Here is a 25,327-nt window from a genome sequence, read left to right as displayed (position 1 = left end):
CCTCCCTGCCTCCCTCTCCCCCCATCCTTGCCTCCCCCTCTCCCTCCTCCTCCCTTCCTTCACTCCCTCCTTCCCTCTCTCAGTTTGCAGGCACTTGGTCTTGACAGGATCTAGTGCTTTACTCCTTAATTTTTCTATGAGAATTTTTAACAAGTAGCAAAATAGCATTTATAAATGATAGCATGACCTTTTTTTCTTTTGGATTTTAGCAACTTATCAGAAATAAACAAATCTCTTTAGATGTCTTATTTTCAGAACTGCATTTTAATCTTTTTTAAAATTAATTATTAGCAAAAAACAAATAGTTAAATTACAGTTGCCCTAAAAAAACTCACAATGACCATTTTTTCCAGTTTTATGGAGAAAAATGGACATACGTCACTGTATATGTCAATTTAAGGCGTGCAGCATGATGGTTTGGTTTACATATATTGTGAAATGATGACCACAATGTGTTCAGCTAACATCCATCCATCTTCTCATATTGATATAATAAAAAGAAAAGAAATAAAAAAGGAAAAAACCTGTTTTCTTATGACAAAAACTCAGGATTTACTCTCGTAATAACTTTCTGTGTATCACGCAGCAGTCGTAACCATAGTCCTCGTGCGCACACTACGCCCCTAGTACTTACTTGTCTCAGCTGGAAATTCGTGCCTGTTGACCCACCTCCTGCAGTTCCCCGTCTGCCTCCCCTCTGCCTCTGGCAACACAAGGCTGGTCTTTTTTATCTGAGGTTTTCCCCCTGGGGTTCTACACAGAAGTGAGAACACACAGTATTTGTCTTTCTCTGTCTGCCTTATTTCCCTTAGGATAATGCCTTCAGGGTCCATTCACGTTACTACACGTAGTAGAATTTCCTTGCTTTTTATGGCTGAATAATATTCCGTGTGTGTGTGTGTGTGTGTGTGTGTGTGTGTGTGTGTGTATGGATGTGGTGTGTATATGTACCATAACTTCTTTATCCATTCACGTGTTGGTGGTCACGTAGGTTGCTTCCACGTCCTGGCTATTGTGAACAATCCTGCTGGGGACATGGGGGTGCAGACATCTTTTCTGGTTCGTGTTTTTGTTTCCTTTGGATATATTCCCAGAAGCGGAGTTGCAGGACCATTGATAGTTCTGTTTTCAGTTAGCGGAGGATCCTCCGTAGGTTTTCCATGGTGTCTGCACTAGTTTACATTCTCACCAATGGTTCACGAGTGTTCCCTTTTCTCTACGTGCGTGCCAGAATTTGTCCTTGCTTGTCATTTTGATCATGGCCATTTTAACAAGCATTTTAATTTACATTTCTCTAATAACTAGAGATGTTGACCACCTTTTCATGTACTTATTGGCCTGGAGAAATGTCTATCCAGGTCTTTTGCCCATTTTTTAATTACGTTATTTGTCTTTGTCTTTTTTTTTTTTTTGGTGAGGTTTTTTTTTTTTTTGGTTTCAGTTTTGTTTTTTTGGTTTTTGCCATTGAGTTACATGAATTTTTAACATATTTTGGATATTAACACCTTTCCCGATATATGCTTCATACATTTTTTCCCCATTGTGTAGGTTTCCTTTTCACTGTGTTGATGGTTTGCTGTGCAGAAGCATTTTAGGTTGATGACTCCATTTGCTTATTTTGTATTTTGTTCCTTGCGCTCCAGGCAAAAATCATTACCAAGACCCTGTCAAGGAGCTTTGTTTTCATGTTTTCTTTTAGGTGTTTCATGGTTTCAGACCATATATGTGAGTCTTTAATCCACTTCAGGTTAGTTTTTGTGAGTGGCATAACTTTTGGGTCCAGTCTCATTCTTTACATGTGAGTACCCGATTAGCTCCACCACCATATATTGAAACAACTCTCTTTTCTCCACTCAGTATTTTTGGCTCACTCATCAAATATTAGTTGACTATATGCTTGGCTTTATTCTGGGCTCTCGGCTTCGTCCCATTGGTCTATTTGTTTTTATGCCAGTTCCATGCTGTTTTGAGAAGTATAGCTTTATAGTATATAAATCGGAAAGTGTGACGCTTCCTACTTTGTTCTTCTTTCTCAGGATTGCTTTGACTATTCAGAGTCTTTTGTGATTTCATATAAATTTTAGGAATTTTTTTTGGCTTCTATAAAAAATGCCATTAAAATCTTGGTAGGGATGACATTGAATCTATAGATGGCTTTTGGCAGTATTGACATTTTAACAATATCAATATTTCTTTTTTAAAGCAATATTAACCTTTTCTAATCCATGAACACAGAATACTTTTCCTTTTATTTGTGTCTTTTTTGACTTTTTAAAAGTCAATATCTTGTTGTTTTTAGAACAGAGATCTTTCACCTTTTTAGTTAAACTTCCTACTAAGTATTTTACTGTTTTTGATGCTCTGTAATTGGGATCAATGTCTTTATTTCCTTATCAGTGTCTGGAACCTCAGGATAAAGTCTGGGAAGGCTCAGACAGACAAAATTAGCATTTATTTACAGCACATGGAAATAAACTGGCCAGTCAGAATATAGTAATACTATGTCATGGTACATTCAGCAAGTATTTACTGAGTACCTCTTACAGGCTAGGCACTATGCCAGCTACTCCAGAAGTTGAGGGGAAGATACAGGGCAATATAAGATATGTTATCACATCTTTTTTTTTTTTTTAAGTTTATTTTGAGAGAGAGAATGGGGGAGGGGCAGAGAGAGGGGGACTGAGGATCTGAAGAGGGCTCCGTGCTGACAGTGCTCTGCGCCCAAGCCCAACATGGGGCTTAATCTCACGAACCATGAGATCATGACCTGAGCTGAAATCGAGAGTCAGATGCTTAACTGACTGAGCCATCCAGATACCCCTGTTATTAGATCTTAAGAAGCTTATAATGTGGTTGGGTGATAAACCAAACGTCTATAAAGTTAACTAGCAGTTTAGTGTGTAAGTGCCAAATATGTATTACAGACGATAAGACTTTAAGAGCTCAGGAGAAACAGGGGTCTTTTTTCCCCCTTTTATTTTCTTTATCCTTTAATCTTTGCACTTTTGCAAATATGTTCACATTTGTTTAGACAATTTGATGAGGATGATTATTATGCTTATACAGAAGGACAGATTAAAATTAACTGTAGACAAACCTAATTACCAGGTTTGGTTTTGTATCCATCCATTCACTCTTCCATCCTCCACCCATCATTCGACATTTACAAAACCCTTATTACGCACTGGGCAGCATGATAAGTCATAGAATTACAAAGGCATCCTCAATTCATATTTGCTGATTTAAAGTCTACTTTGACCACAAATGAAAAATGACTCTGCGATACTAATAAATGACAGCTCGAGGATCATATTCATTCATTCATTCACTCACTCACTCACTCACTGATTTATGCAGACCTTAAGGGTTTATTCTCAAATACCAGGCACCATATTCAGTGATGGGGATTTAGTTGTAAAAAGGCAAAACATGGACCCAGCCTGTATAGCATATCTGGTTCTGGTTTTCATAGTTTTTACAATTTTTTCTTTTTAGTCCTTAACAACTTAATAGAAGAACCAGACTTTAAACAAATGCAGTTGGTCCTTTAAGAAAACAGATTTGAACTGCAGGGGTCCACTGAAATGCAGATTTCCCCCCCATAAATATAGTATAGTACTCTAGATATATTTTCTCCGCCTTATGATTTTCCTTTTTAATTTTTTTATTTATTTCTAGGAGAGAGAGAGAGAGAGAGACAGCGTGAGCAGGGGAGGGTCAGAGAGAGAGGGAGTCACAGACTGAAACAGGCTCCAGGCCCTGAGCCGGCAGTCAGCACAGAGCCCGACGCGGGGCTCGAACCCACGAACCGCGAGATCATGACCTAAGCGAAAGTCGGACGCTTAACTGACTAAGCCACCCAGGTGCCCCTTTGCCTTATGATTTTCTTAATAGTATTTTCTTTTCTCTAGCTTACTTTATTGTAAGAATACAGTATATAATACATATAACATACAAAATATGTGTTATTCAACTATTTATGTTATCAGTAAGGCTTCTGGTTAACAATAGGGTATTAGTATTTAAGTTTTGGGAGTCAAAGGTATACATGGATTTTTGGCTATGTATACCAGCACCCTTAACCTCCATATTGTTGAAGGGTCAACTCTAACTACTGAATTGCAGTTGTGAAAAACGCTATGGAAGAGCAAGACCAGAGCTATGGGAGCATGTACAAGGAGGACTAATCCCTTTTCAACCATGATGTTGGGAAAACTGGACAGCAACACAGAGAAGAACAAAGCTGGATCACTTTCTTAAATCATACACACAAAAAAATTCAAATTGGAGTAAACACCCAAATGTAGGGGCGCCTGGGTGGCTCAGTCGGTTAAGCGTCCGACTTCAGCTCAGGTCATGATCTCTCAGTTCATTGGTTCGAGCCCCGCGTCGGGCTCTGTGCTGACAGCCAGCTCAGAGCCTGGAGCCTGTTTCAGATTCTGTGTCCCCCTCTCTCTCTCTGATCCTCCCTTGCTCACGCTGTCTGTCTCTCTCTCAGAAAAAAAAAGACACAAATGTGAGATGTGAAACCATAAAAATCCTAGAAGGGAGCACTGGCAGTAATTTCTCTGACATAGGCTGTAGCAACTTTTTTCTAAATAGGTACCCTGAGGCAAAGAAACAAAAGCAAAAATAAACTATGGGGACTACATCAAAGTAAAAACCTTGTGTACAGTGAAGGAAACAGTCAACCAAGCTAAAAGGCAACCTACGGAATGATATTTGCAATACAGAACATATTTGTAAATGACATATCTGATAAAAGGTTAGTATTGAAAATATATAAAGAGCTTGTAAAACTCAACACCCAAACAGCAGATAATCCAATTTAAAAATGCGCAGAAGATGCGAACAGACATTTCTCCAGAAAAGATATCCAGGTGGCCAACAGACACATGAAAGATACTCATCATCACTTATTATCAGGGAAACAAATCAATACCATAGTGAGATATCACCTCACACTTATCAGAATGGCTAAAATAAAAACACAAGAAACAACAGGTGTTGGCAAGGATGTGGAGGGAGAGGAACCCTAGCGCACCATTAGTAAGAACGCAAACTGGTGCAGCCACTGCGGAAACCGGTATGGAGGTTCCTCATAAAAGTTAAAAATAGAACTACCCTACAGTCCTGTAATCACACTACTGGGTATTTACCTAAAAAAACAAAAACATCGGGGCGCCTGGGTGGCTTAGTTGGTTAAGCGTCCGATTTTCGCTTAGGTCATGATCTCACGGTTGGTGGGTTTGAGCCCCGCGTCGTTGGGCTCTGTGCTGACTGCCAGCTCAGAGCCTGGAGCCTGTTTCAGTCTGTGACTCCCTCTCTCTCTGACCCTCCCCTGCTCACGCTGTCTCTCTTCTAGAAATAAATAAAACATTAAAAAAAAAAAAAACATCAATTCAAAATGATATGTGCTCCCTGATGTTTATAGCAGCATTATCTATAATAGCCAACATATGGAAGCAGCCCAAGTGTTCACTGGTTAATGAGTGGATAAAGAAGATGCGGTCTATATACACACACACACACACACACACACACACACATGATGGGATATTACTCAGCTACAAGAAAGAATGAAATCTTGCCATTTGCAGTGACATGGATGGAGGTAGACAATGTAATACTAAGTGAAATAAATCAGATAAAGACAAATACTATATGATTTCACTCATGTAGAATTTAGGAAACAAAACAAATAAGCAAAGAAAAAAAGAGAGATGAATCAAGAAACAGACTCTTAACTATAGAGAATAAACCGATGGTTACCAGAGGGGAAGTGGGTGGGGGATGGGTGGAGTAGGTAATGGGGATTAAGGAGTGCACTTGTCATGATAACGAAAATAAAACTTAAAATCAACAGTCACTTACTGCAGTACAATTGACATTCAGTGAAACTCAACCTTAAAAAAAGTAAATGGAGTCAGGGCACCTTGGTGACTCAGTTGGTTGAGCATTTGACTTTGATTTCGGCTCAGGTCGTGATGTCACCATTTTGTGAGTTCAAGCCCCATGTTGGGCTCCTCCATGCTGACGGTGCAAAGCCTGCTTGGGATTGTCTGTTTCCTTCTCTCTGCCCCTCCCCCACTAAATAAATAAATAAATAAATAAATAAGGGATTAATTTAATTGGGGGATAGGAGGGTTTCCTCAGAAATCAACATTTAACCTGAGATCTGTGAGATGGTTTGCAATTAGCCAAGCCTAGGATGAAGGGAAGAATATTCCAGAGAAAGGCAGTAACAGCACACATATATGTCTTTAGGAAGGTGCTCTGAAGAGGGGACAGCATATAGTTAAGTCCTGATTGGAGAAGGTACCGGACATCCTGAAAAGTCTGAGGATCAAAAACAAGGTCAGTGTGTCTGAGCCCTAGGAGCAAGGTGATGATTTGTGTAGTGAGGTTTGCGAGGGAGGCTGGAGTCTGATTATGCAGAAACTCTCAGGCTGTTGTATTAGTCATGGTTCACCAAAGAAACAGAACCAATAAGGGGTGTGTGTGTGTGTCTATAAATATATATATATATTTAAGGTATATATGTATATTTAAAGTATATACACAGACGCACACGTAATATATATATACACACACACATATATTACTAAACTTTGGAGGCTGAGAAGTCCCATGATCTCCCAACTGCAAGCCAGAAGCCCAGAAAACTGATCGTATAGTTCAGTCTGAACATGAAGTCCCGAGAACCAGAAGTACTGATGGTATAAGTCCCCGTTGGGGGGCAGTAGAAGATCAGTGTCCCAGATCAGGCAAGCAGACAGAGAGAGAGAGAGAGAGAGAGAGAGAGGGAGAGAGAGAGAGATCACTCTTCCCTTGTCCACACTTTTTTATTTAGGCCTTCAGTGGGTTGAGTGACATCCACCCAAACTGAAAAAGGCAATCTACTTAACTCAGTCTACCAGTTCAAATGCTAATATCATCTGGCAACACCCTCACCGACACACCCAGAGTAACATTTAGCCAAATATCTGAGTACTCCATGGTCCAGTCAAGGTGACACATAGGATTAAGATGATCACAGTTTATATCACAGATTATATTGCAGTGCATTGAGAAATCATGAAGGTGGTATGCAGGCAGGCAAGAAATATATTCTTTCTTTTTAAAAAATGTCTGGTGGTATGCAGGCAGGGCAGAGAGAGAGAATCCCAAGCAGGTTCCATGCTGTCAGCACAAGGCCTGATGCAGAGCTTGATCCCAAGAACTGTGAGATCATGCACAAGTTTGCTAAGTGTAATAAATAGGTAGTAAATATCAATTAATTCCAAATTCCACCTTCTGTGAAATTTATTTGTGTTTAGGAACCAAAATTATGAGTGGAGTTTTTGTGATAATATTGATCTTCATCTTTAGTTCATGGCTGCCTTCAAATAATTCTGGACACTTGCAACATACATATTATGGGCTTTCCTGTGCATATAATACACATTCTGACATGGCCTCAGTATTCTTCAGTGTAAAGTGAAAATGTCAGACAAAACACATTCCAAAGTTCCTTGCATCTCTACTGGTGTTAGGAAATTTAGAAGATAGTTCAATAGCACTGATGTTGAATGGACAGGTAGAAAGTATATATTGTTTAAGCCTTTTGTGTTTAGGACTTAGAATTGTGCGTGGCACATGGTAGGTGTTCAACATTGGTAAGTGAACCATTGATGATAAGTTTTCTGCATAGCAACCAGGCACATTATAGGTAATGGAAAAATACTGGCTGAATTCAGTGGAATCTCCTGGAAACTCGAGAAGAATGTCAAATTGATGATTTAGAATAAATGTGTTAATATTATGCATATTTAACACTTAATATTGAATGTTTCCATAGAGCCAAGTTATATGTAAAACTCTTGACATGTTTTTATCTGTTTCACTTAGTTTTTCTACACCTCAAAAAATGTTTTCTTTGTTTGTTTGAAACTAAATCCAATGGATTAAACCATCTGCCTACTGTTTTTAAAATGAAAAAATTATTTTCTCCCACATGAATGAGGTATGCTAGAATGTAAACCCTTAGAGGGCAAGAATTAATATTTTCATGTTATTTAATATTCTTCAAAGGAAAATGCAAACCCATGCACTCAGGAGACACTAATAAACACCACCTAATTATGATCAAGTCTCTTGAAACCAGGCTTACAATAGTTTTTTGTTTCTCAGTTTGTCCAAATATTATCTATATTTAGCAACACAAAAATTTTGAAAAGCAGATAGTTCTTTGTTTTCTAGATTGTCAAAATATTATCTGTATTTAACAACACAAAATTAAAAAGAAATCCAAATATCTTCTCAATGGCTTTTAAAATGCGTAGGTAAAAATCAAACAAAGTTTCTTAAATCTCTCGGATTTCATAATTGTTTCTAGCGGACTTGTCTTATCATTAGTTTATAATCTCAACCATACTCAGACTTAATTTCTAGTTTCTTACAAGAATTTTAAGATAAATGTAAAGTTGCTTGTAGTATAAATGTCATTCAACAGGAAACTGCTCTAAATACTCATAAAGCATTTTTGGAAAAATACAATAATCATAGGCAGTAAGAATAGGAAATTAGGCATCCCTTTTCTGTTAATGATCCATCTTTAATAATCTCAGATGTGAGCTTTTGGCCAGTTCTAAACAGGTGCTCAGAGCACTGGGATATAGGGTTCCGTTTCCCCCGTAAAGACAATGGCTGGGTAAGGCACCTAACATTTCTAAAGCATCTGCTGTGAGCTGGGTGCTTTGTACATTGAGGCATTTAGCCCTCAGAACAGCTCTGTGATTATCTCTCTCATTTTGAAATAAAGAAGTCAAAGGCGAGGTGGCGGCAGTTTCCCAAGGACACAGACGGTAAGTGGAAGATGGGATGCTGCCACAGACTGCCACAAAGGCCATGTGCTGCCAGCACACGGGGCTGGCTCCCTCGGGTCATCCACGGGAACGCCCACAGCAGTTCTGGCCATTCTGCCATGACCACTTGAGACCTCAGTGGGCAGGGAGGTTATTTCATCATGGAAAATTCTGGAAAAGAAGAGCATAGTCCACAGAAGAATTTTGTGTGAACTCTAACAGCAGAACCATCCTTAAATATGAATATGATGGGGTGGCTTAGTCGGTTAAGCGTCCGACTTTCGCTTAGGTCATGATCTTGGGGTTCGTGGGTTCGAGCCCCGCGTCGGGCTCTGTGCTGACTGCCAGCTCGGAGCCTGGAGCCTGTTTCAGTCTGTGACTCCCTCTCTCTCTGACCCTCCCCTGCTTACGCTGTCTCTTTCTCTCTCCTAGAAATAAATAAAACATTAAAAAATATTTAAAAAAATATGAATATGAATGGGGCTCTGACTTAGAGCAGAATATAGTTTAGTGCCATTTATCAGTATTAGCTCCTTTCCAATATTCTTCTTTACAGATTACCGAAGAATTGCCAACAGTACCTTTCTCACATTTAAACCCATTGTTATGTTCTCTCTAGGTCCAGTCTCTCCATAAATACCACTAACCTTCATCTGGAAGCTATAAAATGTAGCCATGAAATGTTTTTAAGTGTAAAAGGTTTGAGGCAAAGGATATAAAGAAAGAATATTATCAAGAGCACAATTTGCAGAAGCAGTAGCTTCTTATGGACAAGTATGCTACTGTCCCTGCCTCCTTCCAGCTTTTTAAATGATCAAAAACTGAGAAACCAGAAGATACACATTATTTTGGCAAAATCAGTTTTGAGAAATTCACATAAAGATATATTCTAATCAAATAATAAAACATTTTAAATATAAAAAATGAAGCTGATGGATTGGTAACACTATCTTGCAACTAGTGATTGTTGTCATAACATTGTATTTCAGTGAGGTAGTTTTTCATCTAATACTCAGTAGATAATAGTGTGTATGTGTGTGTGTGTGTCTACACAAAAGGGGTAGAAAGTATACACATCCCAGACTCCCTAAAGGAGCTTCACTGTCAACTTTGAAATCTCTAATTACCTCTTCCCAATTAGAAGTTCTCATTGTCATGAACTTCTGGTTAGCATTTCATTGCTTTTATTTATATTTTCTCACATATGTTTATATCCCTTAATAAGATATAATCTAATTTTTAATATTGAGCTTTATGAGAATGGAATCATACTTTTGTATTCTTCAGTTTGTTCTTTTCACTTAACCTCGTGCTCTTGAGATTTAGATTGTTATTGCATGTGCTGGTAATTCATCAATTTTCATATATATGAATTTTATATAACCTCATAATTTCATGTATATGAATTCATATATATTTCATATATATAACTTTCATATTAATTGTGGTGTATATATATACAATTAATTTGTTAATACTACAGGTGATACTACAGTTGATTTGTTCATTCTTCTGTTGGTGGACTTTTGGGTTACTTCTACTTCTTTTTTTTTTTTTTATAATCATAGTGCTCCTGTGAACATTCTTGTTCTCTGTGTACAAAAATTCCCGTAGGGTACGTGCATTGGAAGGGAATTATAGGTCATAGATTATGATCATCTTCAATTTTATTAGATAATGTCAAAGTGTTTTTTATAGCAGTAGTACTAATTCAAACTCCATATTCTTATTACTTGACATTGTCAGAATTTTAAACTTTGTCAGTCTGGTGAGCATAAAATGGTTTTTCGTTGTGCTTTCAGTTTCTATTCGACCCATATCTGAAGAGTGTGAACATCTTTCATTTGTTTATTGGGTACTCAGGTTACTACAGTGATGTGCCTCTTCAAGGTTTTTTGCTATTTCTTTATTGGATTGTTTGGGTTTTACTTATTGATTTTTTTGTCCTTCTTTTTGGTAGGGTGTAAGGTAGATACTTACTTTTTTTTTCAGAATACATAATTAGTTAACTTAGCACCATTTATTGGAAAGCCATTCTCCACCAATCTGCACACAGCCAGCTCTAAACCATATATGTGTGGATATCCTCCTAGGCTTTCTATTGTATTCTACCAATCAGTTCTGTTTATCCCTTGTCTATCTCTTCATTAAATCCACCTGGTCTTAATATTTAAATTGTGATTTCTGTTAAGGCAAATCCTCCTCCCTTGGTGTTCCTCTTAAGGAGTATTTTGGCCCCTTAATCTTTCATATAAATTTTGCCGTTGCCTTACAAAATTTTAGTTACACACATACACACAAAAATATCCTGAGATTTTGACTGGAATTGTATTAAATCTATATATTTCTCTAGGCAAGCAAGAAGGTTTGACATGTATATGATATTACAATTTTCAGTCTTTGAATATGGTGTATTTTTCCATTTATTTAGCTCTTTCAAAATATCTTTCAGTAAAGGTTTATGATTTTTTCCATAAAAGTCTTATTTATTGTTGTCAAAGCTTTATAACTTCCAAGCAGGGGGTATTTCCCAGTGCCCACTTTGGATATGGCTATCAGAAACAATGGTCATGGAGCCATCTTTCAGAAGGAGGAACTCTGAGATCAAGGAAAAATTCCCAAGGGAACACCTTTGAGAGCACAGAAACGAATTCAATCAAGAATCTTCCATTTTACATCCCTCCTCAGTGTATACAACTTATATGGATTCTGCATCAGGGTTTAATGCTCGGCGATTTCTGGATGTTTCTTATTCTTCCTCTTTTTAAATGGAGTTTTTACTGTGGTTATCCGGATCCAATTCTACTGCTGTATTTTGCGTGTTAGACTTGTGTTCTTAGTTCACAGGGTACTGAGCCTTGAGGAGCACATCAACATCTGATTGAGAGGAATTGTATGTGACCTTAAAGTCAGAAATGAATACAGTGACCAAATGGGACTATGTGGGAAAAATTGGACTTTTAGGGAAGCAGTGAATGTATCCTATGTGTGGAATGTATCCCATGCCTAAAAAGATTAGGCGATCGCTGTCTCAGACCATATATAATTTTTAACTCAGAATGAATCACAGACTTAAGTGTAAGAGCTAAAATTATAAAACTATTAGGAGAAAACTTAGATGTAAATCTTTGTGACCTTGGATTAGGCAGAGGTTGCTTAGATATGACTGAAAAGTACATATGGCAAAAGAAAAAAGGTAAGTCACACTTCATCAAAAATCAAAAACTACCAACTATGCAAAGCTGACTTTACATTTGAAAATCAATTAGTGTATTCATCACATCAACATGCTAAAGAAGAAAAATTGCATATAAATAGATGTGGAAAAAGCACTTGACAAATTCCATCACCTATTCATTATAAAAACTTTCAGTAAACTAGAGAGAGGAATTTTCTCAACTTGATGATCTAAAATAATTCCTTCAGCTAACATCATATGTAATGGTGAGAAGCTCAAAGCTATCCTACCAAAATCAGGAACAAGGCACTACTGCTTTTCAACACCATGCTGGAATTCTAGCTAATGCAATAATACAAGAAAAAGAAATTAAAGGTATAGACTAGGATGGAAGAAATAATGCTGCCATTGTTTGCAGATGACATGATTGTCTATGTAGAAAATCTGCAAGAATCAACAAAAAACTACTGGAACTAATAAGTGATTATAGGAAAGAAGGTCAGTATGCAAAAGTCAGTTACTTCCTATAGACCAAAAATGAAAAAACAGGGGCACCTGGGTGGCTCAGTCGGTTAAGCGTCCAACTTCGGCTCAGGACATGATCTCATGGTTCGTGGGTTCAAGCCCCATGTCGGGTTCTGTGCTGACAGCTATCCCAGAGCCTGGAGCCTGTTTCAGATTCTGTATCTCCCTCTCTGCCTGACCTTCCCCTGCTCATGCTGTCTCTCTCTCTCTCAGAAATAAATAAAGCATTAAAAAATTTTTTTAAAAAATGAAAAAATAGAATTTGATATTAAAAATTTACATTAGCACCCCCAAAATGAAATTCTTAGATACAAATCTAAAAAAATATGCACAAGATCTGTATGTACAATGAAATTCACTACACACCTTCAAAAAGACGACAAAACTCTGATGAATGATGTCAAAGAAGAAGTAAACAAGTGGAGAGATACCCCATATTCATGGATAGGAAGTCAATTTTGTAAAGATAACAGTTTTTCTGAATTTGATCTATAGATTCAGTGCCATACCAATCAAAATATGAACAGGTAATTTCGTAGCCATCAACAAGCTGATTCTAAAGTTTATGTGGAAAGGTAAAAGACACAGAATAGCTAATATTGACCATTGAAGAACAAATTTGGAGGACTAATTACTTGACTTCAGGACTTACTCTAAAGATATAGTAATTAATGACAGTATGGTGTTGGTAAAATAACAGACAAATAAACAGGATAGAATTGGGAGCCTAGAAATAGGTCCATATAAATATATTCAATGATCTTTGACAAAGGAACTAAGGCAATATGATGGAGGAAATATAACCTTCTTTTCTTTTCTCTTTTCTTTTCTTTTCATTTTAGGGAGAGAGAGAGCACAAATGAGGTAGAGGGGCAAAGGGAGATAAAGAGAGGATCTCAAGCAGGCTGCGTGCTCAGTGCATAGCCTGATGTGGTGCTCGATCCCATGACCCTAGGATAATGACCTGAGCAGAAATCAAGAGTCAGATGCTCAGCTGACTGAGCCATCCAGGTGTCCCACAGATATGGTCCTTTCAACAAATGTTCACAACTGGATATCCACATGCAAAAAACCCCCCAAAAATCTAGACACAGACTTATACCCTTCACAAAAATGAACTCAAAATGGATCATAGGCCTAAATGTAAAACTATGAAACTACTAAAAGATAACATAGCATAGAACTTCAATGATCTTGCTTATGGTTATAACTTTTTAGATAAAGCACCAAAGAAATGATCCATGGAGGAAATAATTGATAATCTGGACTTCGTTAAAACTACAAACTTCTTTGTAAAAACCAGCGTCAAACGAGTGAGAAGATAAGCCACAGACTGGGAGAAAATATTTGCAGAAGACATATTTGATAAAGGACTGTTATCCAAAATATATCAAGAACCCTTAACACTTAACAATAAGAAAACAATTCATCTAAAAAATTGACCAAAGATCTTTGATACCTTCCATAGATAGATGCCAAGTAAGCACATGAAAAGAGGCTTCACAGTCATATGTCATCAGGAAAATGTAAATTAACACAACAATGGAATATCACTATACACCTATTAGAATGGCCAAAACCCAGAACACTGGAAACACCAACTGCTGGTGAAGATTTGGATTTTACTAGTATCACACTGTCTTAATTACTGTCTCCTTATACTAAGTACTTGTTTTTAACATTTATGTATTTTTGAGAGAGAGAGAGACGGCATGAGTAGGGGAGGGGCAGAGAGAGAAGGAGACACAGAATCTGAAGCAGCTCCAAGCTCTGAGCTCTCAGCAGAGAGCCAGACACAGGGCTTGAGCCCACAGACTGTGAGAAATGACCTGAGCCAAAGTTGGATGCCTAACCAACTGAGCCGCTCAGGCACCCCTCTTGGAGTCAAGGAGGTTAGTCCTCTAACTTCTTCAGTATTAACTGATGAGTGAAAACAGGAACTCTCATTCACTGCTGGTGGGAACACAACATGGTATAGCCACTTTGGAAGATAATGAGGTAGTTTATTTCAAAAGTAAACAAACTCTTATCATACAATCTAGCAGTCATGCTCATTGGTATTTAATCAAAGGACTTGAAAACTTATGTACACATGACAATCTGAACATGGATGTTTATAGCACCTGTTCATTGTCAAAACTTGAAACATTCAAGATGCCTTTCAATAGGCAAATGGGTAAATAAGCTGTGGTACAGTCAGACAGTGGACCGTTGTTCAACACTAAAAAGAATGAGCTATCAAGCCATGAAAAGACATGGAGAAAACTTAAATGCATACTACTAAGTGAAGAAGCCAATCTGGAAAGACTATATATTGCATGATTCCAACTATATGACGTTCTGGAAAAGGCAAAACTATGGAGACTGTAAAAAGATCAGTGGTTGCCAGGGTTTAAAGGGAAGGAAGGATGAATAGTTGGAGCACTGAGGATTTTTAGGGCGGCAAAACTACTCTGTATGATACTGTAATGGTGAATACATGTCATTATACATTTTTCCAAACCAATAGAATGTCTAACACCAAGCGTGAACTGTAATGTAAACTATGGATTTCATGTGATAATGTTGTCATAGTAAGTTCATCAACAGTAAGTTCAACAAACGCACCACTCTGAAGGGGGAATGTTAATAATGGGAGAAGCCAGGGGTCCCTGGGTGGCTCAGTTGGTTAAGCATCTGACTTGGGCTCAGGTCATGATCTCACAGTTTGTGAGTTTGAGCCCCCCCCATCTGCCTCTGTGCTGACAGCTCAGAGCCTGGAGCCTGCTTCGGATTCTTTGTCTTCCTCTCTCTCTGCCCCTCCCCTACTCATGCTCCATCTCCCTCTCCCTCTCTCTCTCTCTCTCTCTCTCATTCTTTCTCTCCCTCAGAAATAAACATTAAAAAAATAAAAACAAAAAATAATGGGGGAAGTCATTCATGAGTGGAGGCATCATGGGGAAATCTCTGTACCTTCTATAGTCAGTTTTGCTGCTCAAACCTAAAATTGCTCTAAAAAGTAAAATCTATTTAAAAATTTTAAAACTCTTGGACCTCACCAGACATTATAAAAAAGTGAAAATATAATCGACAAATGGAAGAAAATATTTGTAAGTAATATATTTGATTAGAGAATTGTGTTCAGACTACATAAACTCTTACAAATGAACAACAAAACCAATAGAAACAGCCCAGTTTAAAAATGCGCCAATGATTTGAGTAGACATTTATCTGCAGGAGATATACAAATGGCCAATAAGCACATTAAATGATGCTCCACATCATTAGTCATTAAAGAAAGATAAAGCCACAGTGAGATACCACTTCATACCCACTAGGATTGCTAAAGCAAGATAGACAATCACAAATGTTGACAAGGATGTGGAGAAATTGGCATGTAAATGCATGGCTGGTGAGAATGTAGAATTTTGTAGCCACTTTGGAAAACAGCTTGGCAGCTCCTCAAAATATGATATATAGAGTTACCCATGTGATTCTTAGTTGACTGAATTGAGGCTTTATTTCTTAAGGGAGATTTTATGTTTGGTTCTCTTAGGTGTTCTAGAGTAGTATTACAAGTCAGGTAGTATTTTTTATGTTCATGTCTCAAATTTCTGGACTATGATACAGACCTATGTTTTCATATTCTCCAACATTAGAGCTGGTATTGTGTTTTGTTTTTTAAACCTGTAATATAGACTGGGATTAAAAATATATCATACTATTAAAAGACTGGGATTTGATTTTTTTTTAGTTTGTCTTTCTCTGAAATTATAAAAAAATTCTGATTTATAAGGGGACTCTATTATAACTCCCTACGTTTAGGTCCATGGCCACATGTCTTGTCCTTATTTGGCCATTAAAACACAGTCTCTTCGTTCTGATGAGTAACGAATGTTTTCAGTGCAGTAAAAAGCTCAGAGATGGCTGAGCTTTGGTTTTCACTTTCCTCTGTATTTTTGGCCCCCAAATTTTGCTTACTTTTCTGGTGAGATCAGTTATTCATTTAGAAGAATTTAAAAAAATGATCCATATTTCCAGGTGTTTTATAGTGATGGATTTTCTTAGGAAATGTAAGTAAGCCGCTATACTGATAGAGAAGGAAGTTAAGTTAGCATTCTGTATGAGATGCTACATCACCAAGGAATATCTATGATATTTCATCTATGGATATCCGATAAGTAGTATCTAATAAGTCTGAGTCTTTGCTACAATATTATTTTGGCCCCGTTTATCGAGATTTCTAAGTATAACATAAAGTTGAATGAATTCTTTAAACTTGGGTTTGAAAAAGAAAAGTTGAAGATAGATAAAGCATAGCATGAGACGATAAGTATGTACACTTTACTGAAAACTTTTATTGAGTAAAATTATGTCCACTGTATTACTCTATGTGGGTACCATATTATGTACTAGTAATTATGTATTATATAATTATAATACAGATATCTATATAGATATATAATACATACATACAGTGATGCTGGTTTAGTCTGCTGGTGTCTCCTCATCAATGAACTGGTGAAAACGCTTTATTAACTGTAAGTGAGGAACAGGCTGTTCAGTCTCAGCCAGGGCCCCCTTCTTTCACTATCCACGTGTAGTGGACTCTTTCCTAAGTTCTCTTCCCTCATTTATGCCTCAGGCCCTTCTGTGCTGCGAGATTACTTCTTAAACCAAGGAACTGAAGGTACCAGGAAATACTCAGATTTTTTTTGTACTTGTTCAAATTTCCTCTTATAAATTCTCTTTATCCATTATATTTCTAAGTGGGTTGGCACTCCGCACTATGCTTGTGTTGATAATCCAGGAATACCTGCCTCATATGTCTGCTTATCTCCAAAGCTTTTCTGTCTATTTCAAATCTTTGCAAGTTGCGATCACTGACTGTCTCTCACCTTGTTGGTAGGAGGGGCATCTGAAACACCTCATCTCTGACAGGTGAAGACACTCCTTGACCGGGAGGGGTCTGGCCTAAAATTATGTTTTCTATCTGGCAGAGTGAGGGACATAGAGGTCCTTCTTCTGTAGAGCAAGCTACCATGCTCCTTATTTGCAGAGGCTCAGAGGATGTCCATTGACCTCTTTATTATCCTCACTGAGTGGGCAACACAAGCTCTCAGCCTGTGGGTTTTGAGGGCTCACTCAGGTCACAAGAGTCCAGGTATTCACACCGGAGGGAATTGATATGTTTCTGTTGTTAATGTTTGAGAAAAATCAGTGCTCTGTAGCATATCTATACCTATCTTAAAAAGCACAGGGAGGGGCGCCTGGGTGGCTTAGTCGGTTAAGCGTCCGACTTTCGCTCAGGTCATGATCTCGCGGTTCGTGGGTTCGAGCCCCGCGTCGGGCTCTGTGCTGACTGCCGGCTCAGAGCCTGGAGCCTGTTTCAGTCTGCGACTCCCTCTCTCTCTGACCCTCCCCTGCTCACGTTGTCTCTCTCTCTCTCTCCTAGAAATAAATAAAAAACATTAAAAAAAAAAAAAAAAAAAAAGCACCGGGAACTGAATGTCTTTGCTTCTAGCTTTGACCACAGAAGAAGAAATAGGTGTAAGTCTGGTATGACGTTAACAACAGTGTTTCTCCTATTATAGAGGGAGGATGGGAGTGGAATTTACATTTCAACCAAAAGCAAAAAGAGCAATATTTAGTCTCAGCTAACAGACTTTTCTGAAGCCCTATTGTAACTGAAGCGCACTGGTGGCAGCTTTTTACTCATAAAAAATACTTGCTACAGAGCACATACCACTAAATGAACCAAATGTACAAAGTGGGGTTTTCTGTTTAAATAAATAAGCACCATTTGACATCTGGTGAAAATATCTCCAGAGCACCCTTTGTTCTCTTTAGCTTACATTGACGAGGTTTTAAAGTTGAGAAACTGCCCTGTTAGGAAAGGAAGCACATGAAGAAACATGACTATTAGTTTTTCTTCATTGGAAATGTCTGAAAATTTCACATCTAGAGTCTGTAGTTATTATGGGGTTTGGCGTGTGGGTGGCTGAAAATATGGTACTTGGCCTTTTGGTGCCAAACTTTCATGCAGCTTCAGCTGTCTGTATACAAAAGACACGGCAGAACGTGTTTCTTTACTTTTAATATTCGGAATTGTTCGCCTTGCCAGTGGAATAGTGAATATGTGGATGGTACTGTTGATCTTGGAGTCTGCCAATCTCATAGAATCTTAATTGATGAAGATGCTGTTAGGAACTGAGTGAGCATGTGGGTGGGGGTGGCTTAGGGAAAGTCTGCAAATTAGAAAATGCTGCCCTGGACGCCATTTCTCTCCATTTCCCTCTTCACCCTCCACACCCAATTTTCTATGTTTCCCCTTTCGTGCCTCAAATTGATGTCTTTGATGTGTCCTGACCCCTAATCCTCATGTTGATAGAAAGTACCTGACAAATTTCAAAGATTCCAAGTGACCATTCTTGCTTAAAATTTCTTTATATTTTCTTAGGCTTTGGGAAATGAAAAGAAGTGATCTGGAACCCCCAGCTTCTGGGCAGTCTTCTCTGGAAGTTCGATATGGTCAAGGCCTGGTGCTTGAAGTGAGCTGTGAGTCATGAGCCACAACGGCTGCTTTTCTTTCTGTCTGCATGTCTGTCTGCCTTGCCTAGCTTTCTCCTTCCTTTCCTCATGATTTTCTTCCAGCTCTCTTCCCTTTCTCTGTATTTCTGTCTTGTTGTGTGGAGAGCTATTAGAGCCTTCTGCTGTCCTAGGGAAGTTGTGAAGAATAATGGATGGCAAGCTGTGTTTCCTAGGGAAGCCATGAAAACCCCATCTCTGGCTTTAAAGAGCAGAGTCAACAGGAGATGAATCTGTGTAAGGTTCTGTCTTGAAAAGGCTGGAGCTTGGGTTACAACCACTCAAGCTGTGGGCGCAGCACTTACCCTGTTTGTCACATCGAAGATGAATTCCACATGTGGATTGCAGCCTAGGAAAGAACAAGGGACATGGTGTCTCCTTCATTCTTGGTCACATCCATAAGCCTTCCTTTTCCTCCACGAAGCTGGTCTTTCCTGTGTTTGCAGGCTTTCTCTGGAGTGGGTTTGATATACGATTATGAAGAAGGAATACTTGGTACTGTGATATAAAGGGTTTCCTGTAGTTTCCATCCTTGTTCGTGCAACAAGTATTTACTGCCTGTCTGCCGTGGACTTGCCTATCAGGCACTGGGGTTGGGACTGGCTACACAAAGAAAAGTAAGATGGATTTCTTTCCCCTAGCACGCTCACTTTCTAGTGGAGGGAAGACCCACTACATAATTTGTGAGTTTGCACAATTTGTGAGGTACCAAATGAAAATTTGAGGCTCTTGGCTAAAAAGTTATTAAGAAACTCAATATTTGACAGTAGAACACTAAGCAAAGTACCCTTCTAAGCATGGGGCTGGCTGGCTCTGTGAGACTGCATAGGTAGAATGCCCATGAGGCTGGCTGGGAGTGGGGAGAGAATTGATGCATATTGCTACAGGGCTGGGGGAGAGGGCCTGGGAGCGCTCTGTACACAGTCTTCTGGCGGCCCTGGGGACGGAGGGGTTCCCCCAACTCAAGGAGGAGTGAGAAAGCAGTCTTCCATCTCAGAGGTTTCCCTTCTTATCTCTGTGTCACTAATGGACTTCAGAAATATGTATTCCTCATGCTTTCTCTGGGACAGAGTCACCAACAGCTTTGTCTTGCCATACTGAGTGTACTTTAATATGGAAATCTTTCCTTGTTTGGCCAAAAAAGAGTCCCAAGTCATTGTACTACAAAAGTTAATACTCAACAATAAAGTAATATTTTAAAAGAGCCAGTGAGGAAAATGAAGCAAAGATAATGTAAGAGTAGGAAGAATTAATAAAGCCTTAATGAGATAAGTATGCCTACTATGAGATTCTAAACATATGCTAGAAATTGGCTGCACATTTAATTTTTTTAGTTGTAGTAAAATATACATACCATAAAATGTACCATTTTAACTATTTTTTGTCTTAAACTTAATACATTTTTTAATTTTTTAAAAAGCTTATTTATGTCTTTTGAGAGAGAGAGGTGTGGGGAGGGGCGGAGACAGAGGGAGAGAGAATCTCAAGTAGGCCTGTGCTGTCAGTGCTGAACCTGCCGTGGGGCTCAAACCCATGAACTCTGAGATCACGACCTGAACTGAAACCAGGAATCTGATGCTTAACCAAGTCAGCCACCCAGGCACCATAAGAGTTTCTTTAATTTTTTTTTTATTTTTAAGTAATCTCTACATTGAACATGAGGCTCAAATTCACAATGCTGAGATCACGAATCTCACGCTTCACCACTGAGCCAGCCAGAAAGCCCCCATTTTAACTTTTTTTCAGTGTATAGTTCAAGGACACTAAGGACATTCACACTGTTGTGCGGCCATCACCACCATCCATGTCCAGAACTTCTTCATCATCCCAGACTGAAGCTCCATACCCATGGAACAGCAACTTCTCATTTCTCTCTCCCCCGGCCCCTGGTAACTACGACTTTTTTCCTATGAATTTGACCACTATAGATATCCCACAGTATTTGTGTCCTTTTGTGACTGGATTATTTCACTTAGCATATGTCTTCAGAGTTCATCCGTGTTGCCACACATGTTCCAATTTCCTTCCTTTTCAAGGCTGAGTAACAGTCAGTGGTGAGGCTGTGTCACACTTGATTCATTCATCTATCAGTGGACCGTTTATTGTTTCCACCTCTTGGCTGTTATGAATAACACTGCTGTGAACCTGGGTGGACAAATATCTCTGTGAGTCCTTGCTCTCAGCCCCTTTGGATGTACACCCAGAAGTGGAATTGCTAGATCATATGCTAGTTCTGTGTTTAATATTTTGAGGAATAGCAAATATAGTTTCGAGGTGTCTAGCAGTCTCCTCCAGAAAGGAAACATAATAAAGTATACGATCCACAGTACCCTCCAGGTAAACACAGATCAGTTGTTTGTGAGACTAGAAAGAACTTTCTCCCATGGGTGCTTATAAAGAGGTTGCTCTGTATTTTGATGAGCGACAGGATCTAAAATAGCCTAAGAGTAAAGATAACAGTGTGCGTGCAGGGGCTGTGCGGGGCCGCCGATGGCATTGACTCCGCATGTGGTCCGGGCTTGGCGTGGCGCTGGGTCCTCTTCGGATGAAAATTCAAAAGAAGAAAATGGTTAGCAGGGGAGAGAGAAATTTAAAAGCACATCTAAGGGAAAAGGGAGTTTTCTTTAGGAAAGCGTTCGTAGCACTTTGCAATTTAGAAAAGAGCATTTTTTTTTTCCAGGATAAACTGTCTTTATTTCTCTCTGTAGCAAACCGTATTGCTGCTGAACCACTGCTTACATAAACTTCAAGCGGGCCACTCAAGCTGCCCGACTGCTGCTTAATGTCCTGAACTGAGCTTGCTTGTCCTGCAGTGTCTACCTAGTGTTTTGTTTTTGTTAGAAATTCACCTCGCCTTGTCTACTAAGGAGAAAGAAAAGGGAAATTACACCCCAGAGCTCAGCAAGCCTATAAAATGGCAGAGATTCCTGAAGAAGACTGCCCTGAACCCCAAGGCCCTGGCTGCCTGCGCTGTAATGAAATGCATGACTACGGGAGATAATAATAATTGCAGCAATGGCTCGTTACAGCTCCCGGATGATTTGGGGCTGTCAGGAGTACGCTGTCCTCTGACATCCCAGGAGGCGAATGGCATCAGTGACTGCAGGCCCTGATTGGGGCAGTGAAATATTGCTGGCAAAAATTAAAAGGTCCCCGTGTCAAAATAATTCATGATATGCATATCTTCCATTCTGATGAAATGGCTGATATCCGGATTAGCAAGATAATAAAACTGATCAGGCTACAGTTAAACAATTTAAGTTGGAGAGCTGTTCATTTTGTAAGTGTCACTTGTCAGATCAGGGGGTCAAAGCAGAATGAAAGGCTCTCCCCGGTAACCTTCCAGTGATGTGGATCTGGAATGTTCTTCATGATTTGTCCAAAGTTTTCATCATCGGGCTGCCGAGTAGCATTACCGCGGCAGGCTGTATTCTGACATTCAAATCCCCGGAATGACAGGTTATTAGGAGAGGAGAAGTGGCTCTACATACATTAAGCGCCGTATCTCTGACCTGTAATGTGAACTGATAGTGATATTGTAATTGAGTGAGTCTGAAAAAAAGGAGGGGGGAGTCTTTATTAAAACATGGGAATGGAAAGGAAAGCATTTATATTTCTGATGATTTGTGGGTTTGTAAAATAAGCTTTTGGGTGATGATTTATTTTCCATTTCTAAAAGGCTGAGTGGTGTGCATAGTGTTTATTCGGTGTAACAGTTATTAAACTAAGATAACACGAACTCTGTCTGCCTCTTCTTCACATGCTGAGCAGGCACAGATCAAAAGAGATTTGTTCTATTAAAGGCAGGAGCATCACAACGAACAAAATGGACCCCAGTACAACCAGAGGCTGGGGCCATTCCAAAGGGTATTTGCCTCCTCGCTCTAGCTTCATGCCCTGCTCTGCCTGAGGCTGGGAGCTCCCTCCTCCATGAGCCCAGACAAGGGGGGTGGGCAGCCTCCCTTATTGGTGTCAGCGACTCCATTGTGGCTGCTGTCATGCACTGAGAGACTAATTTAATGTGTGTTAATAGGGTCTTAGGTGATACCTTTCAGCTTTCTCATGAAATACCCTAGTCTCAGGAAGTAAGGCAGGCAGATCACAGAATTCAGTGGTGGCCGTGGACCCCCTCAAAGAGCCTGACTCTTGGGTGACTGTAAAGAAACTCAGTGTGTGTGTTCGTGTATGTGTGTGCACACATGTGAATAGGTGTATGCATGTGTAGTGTGTGTGTGAACACATACATGTTTGGGATCTTCTCCTGATTTCATACGGTAAGAATTGCGCATAGAAAGTTCTAATAGTATGAGCACTGTACCAAGCATTGGGAAACTGAGAGTCTGGGATGAAGTTCAGCAGTGACACACTAAGTAACTTGGGCAGGTTAGCCACCATCTCCACCTGTAAAATGGCAATAATAGTTGTCATGGTGCTATGGTAAGGGAGAAATGGCATGATGGGCGTGAGAACCATTGTAAACTATGATATAAACCTAAAGTATTGACGTAAAACTAAGAATAGGACTGAGGCATGTTTAGCTCCATGCAGATGTAAGAGTTTATTATGTCCACATTGTTAAGATTTTATCACAGGAGCCTTAACTGAGATACCTCAGTATTTGAAGTGTGTTCTATAAAAGTACCCACCAATGAAATATGGTAACTTCAAATATTTTGGAAACAGTTATCTTAGGTCTCTGTTTAGTTCTCACTATTACAATAATCACCTACTTTTTATTTTATGAATTTTTCTTGGGGGTGTATGTGTGTAATAGCTGTATGTACAGAGGAGGCATCTCGGCCTTCCCCAAAATTGAAGCTAGTGAATATTGCCCTTCTTGTTTTACAGACGGTGGTATAACATGGGCGTTTGGAAATGCCAGTAGTGAGTCAGCAAAAGAGAGAGTAGAGGCACGGATGGTCCCGGATTTCTGGCTTAAGAAACTGGGGGAATGATGGTGACATTTTTTAGAGATGATGAATGCTGAGAAAGGGACAGTTTCTGGGAGTAAAAAATAAGCGTTCTCTTTAGGACAGATCACATTTGAAATGCCTATTATGTTATATCTTTTCTTGCTATAAGTTTAAGGATGGTATCCTTGAATGACTTTTATATGCACATAGGAGAAATGTTATAAATCAACTAACTTGCAAATGTTTTAAATGAATTTTCAATAGATAAATTAAAAACAATAAAAAGGATTTGCTTAAATCCAATAAACAAATCGATGTATAAGGACCTGTATATAAAGAATGCATTAGTAGCCTCACCTTGTGAGAAAAAAAAAAAAAACAATAGAGAGTAGTGATTGTTGTGAGTTAGGGTAATCTTAGAATGCTTCCTGGAGGAGGTTAATTTAGAAGGAGACTAGGAAGATAGGTTGATGGAGGGAAATATAAGGGTGTTTCAGAGGGAAAAACAGCGCCAGTAACTACTTTAAATACATCTCTGAATGGAGGCCTATCAAAATATGAATTTCCTATTTAATAAGAGCACTGGATAAGTAAATGGTAAGTAGAGACAGAGGTAAAGCAAAATTGAAATGATGGCAGGGCAAGAAGAGCTAGTGATTTAGGAATAGCTGTGTGGAGTGATGTCTGTGTGAATTCATATATACTAGATGCTTTTTCAAGGTCTCTCAGGGACTGTGAGCCAAGGATAGGCAAGTTAAGTCAGGTTGCAATTCAATGAGCAAATTTACTCCTACTCAAAGCTAAATCACCAAGGGATTTCTGGATGGAGAGTAATCCCAGGTACTGAGATCTTGGATAGCCAGAGGCCAACTCTCAACAAATGGCTATAAAGATGTCAGTGAATGGCTTGTGTGTGGCCACTGGGGTGCCTCCCACTCTGGTGACATAAGAGGGACAGGAGAATTAAGGGTAGAAGGATTTGGATAAACACTGTTGATAAATAAACTATTTTTGTGCCTGTCCATTTTAAAATTTGTCTGAGGCCACCAGCCAGAAGTAGTTTTGCTATATCCTAGGCTAATTCACACTTTGGGAAGATCTGGCTCAGTCTAAGCTACTTACAGCAGTATAGAAATTTTGAGTTATTAAACCAAAGGACTTGTTAGCAGCAGGTGTGAGAAGGTCTGTCATCTTGTTCCCAGTTTGGGGGTCATTTTAGATAGACATTAATTTAGGGTTAAGAGTTGGGCTTATATGAGATGCCCAATGAGTATGAGGCCACTGTACTTGTAACTTAA

The 25,327-nt window shown here is 39.0% G+C and overlaps 2 long non-coding RNA genes across 2 annotated transcripts in view; both read left to right on the top strand.

Moving 5' to 3' along the window:
- Positions 1 to 25,327, top strand: part of LOC120224648 — a 203,535-nt gene that overhangs the window by 6,364 nt on the left and 171,844 nt on the right. The window contains exon 2 of the long non-coding RNA XR_005526625.1: positions 18,989 to 19,086. This is a non-coding gene — a long non-coding RNA (uncharacterized LOC120224648). The remainder of the gene's footprint in view (positions 1 to 18,988; positions 19,087 to 25,327) is intronic.
- Positions 20,910 to 22,283, top strand: LOC120224649. Its single transcript, XR_005526626.1, has 2 exons — positions 20,910 to 21,005; positions 21,825 to 22,283. It is a non-coding gene; the product is annotated as an uncharacterized LOC120224649 (long non-coding RNA).

This window comes from Hyaena hyaena, unplaced genomic scaffold, assembly GCF_003009895.1.
Source record: "Hyaena hyaena isolate Hyena2069 unplaced genomic scaffold, ASM300989v1 scaffold_1213, whole genome shotgun sequence".
NCBI classification, from domain to species: Eukaryota; Metazoa; Chordata; class Mammalia; order Carnivora; family Hyaenidae; genus Hyaena; species Hyaena hyaena.
The sequence above is the reverse complement of the archived record's forward strand: the minus strand, read 5'-3'. Positions and strand labels throughout refer to the sequence as shown.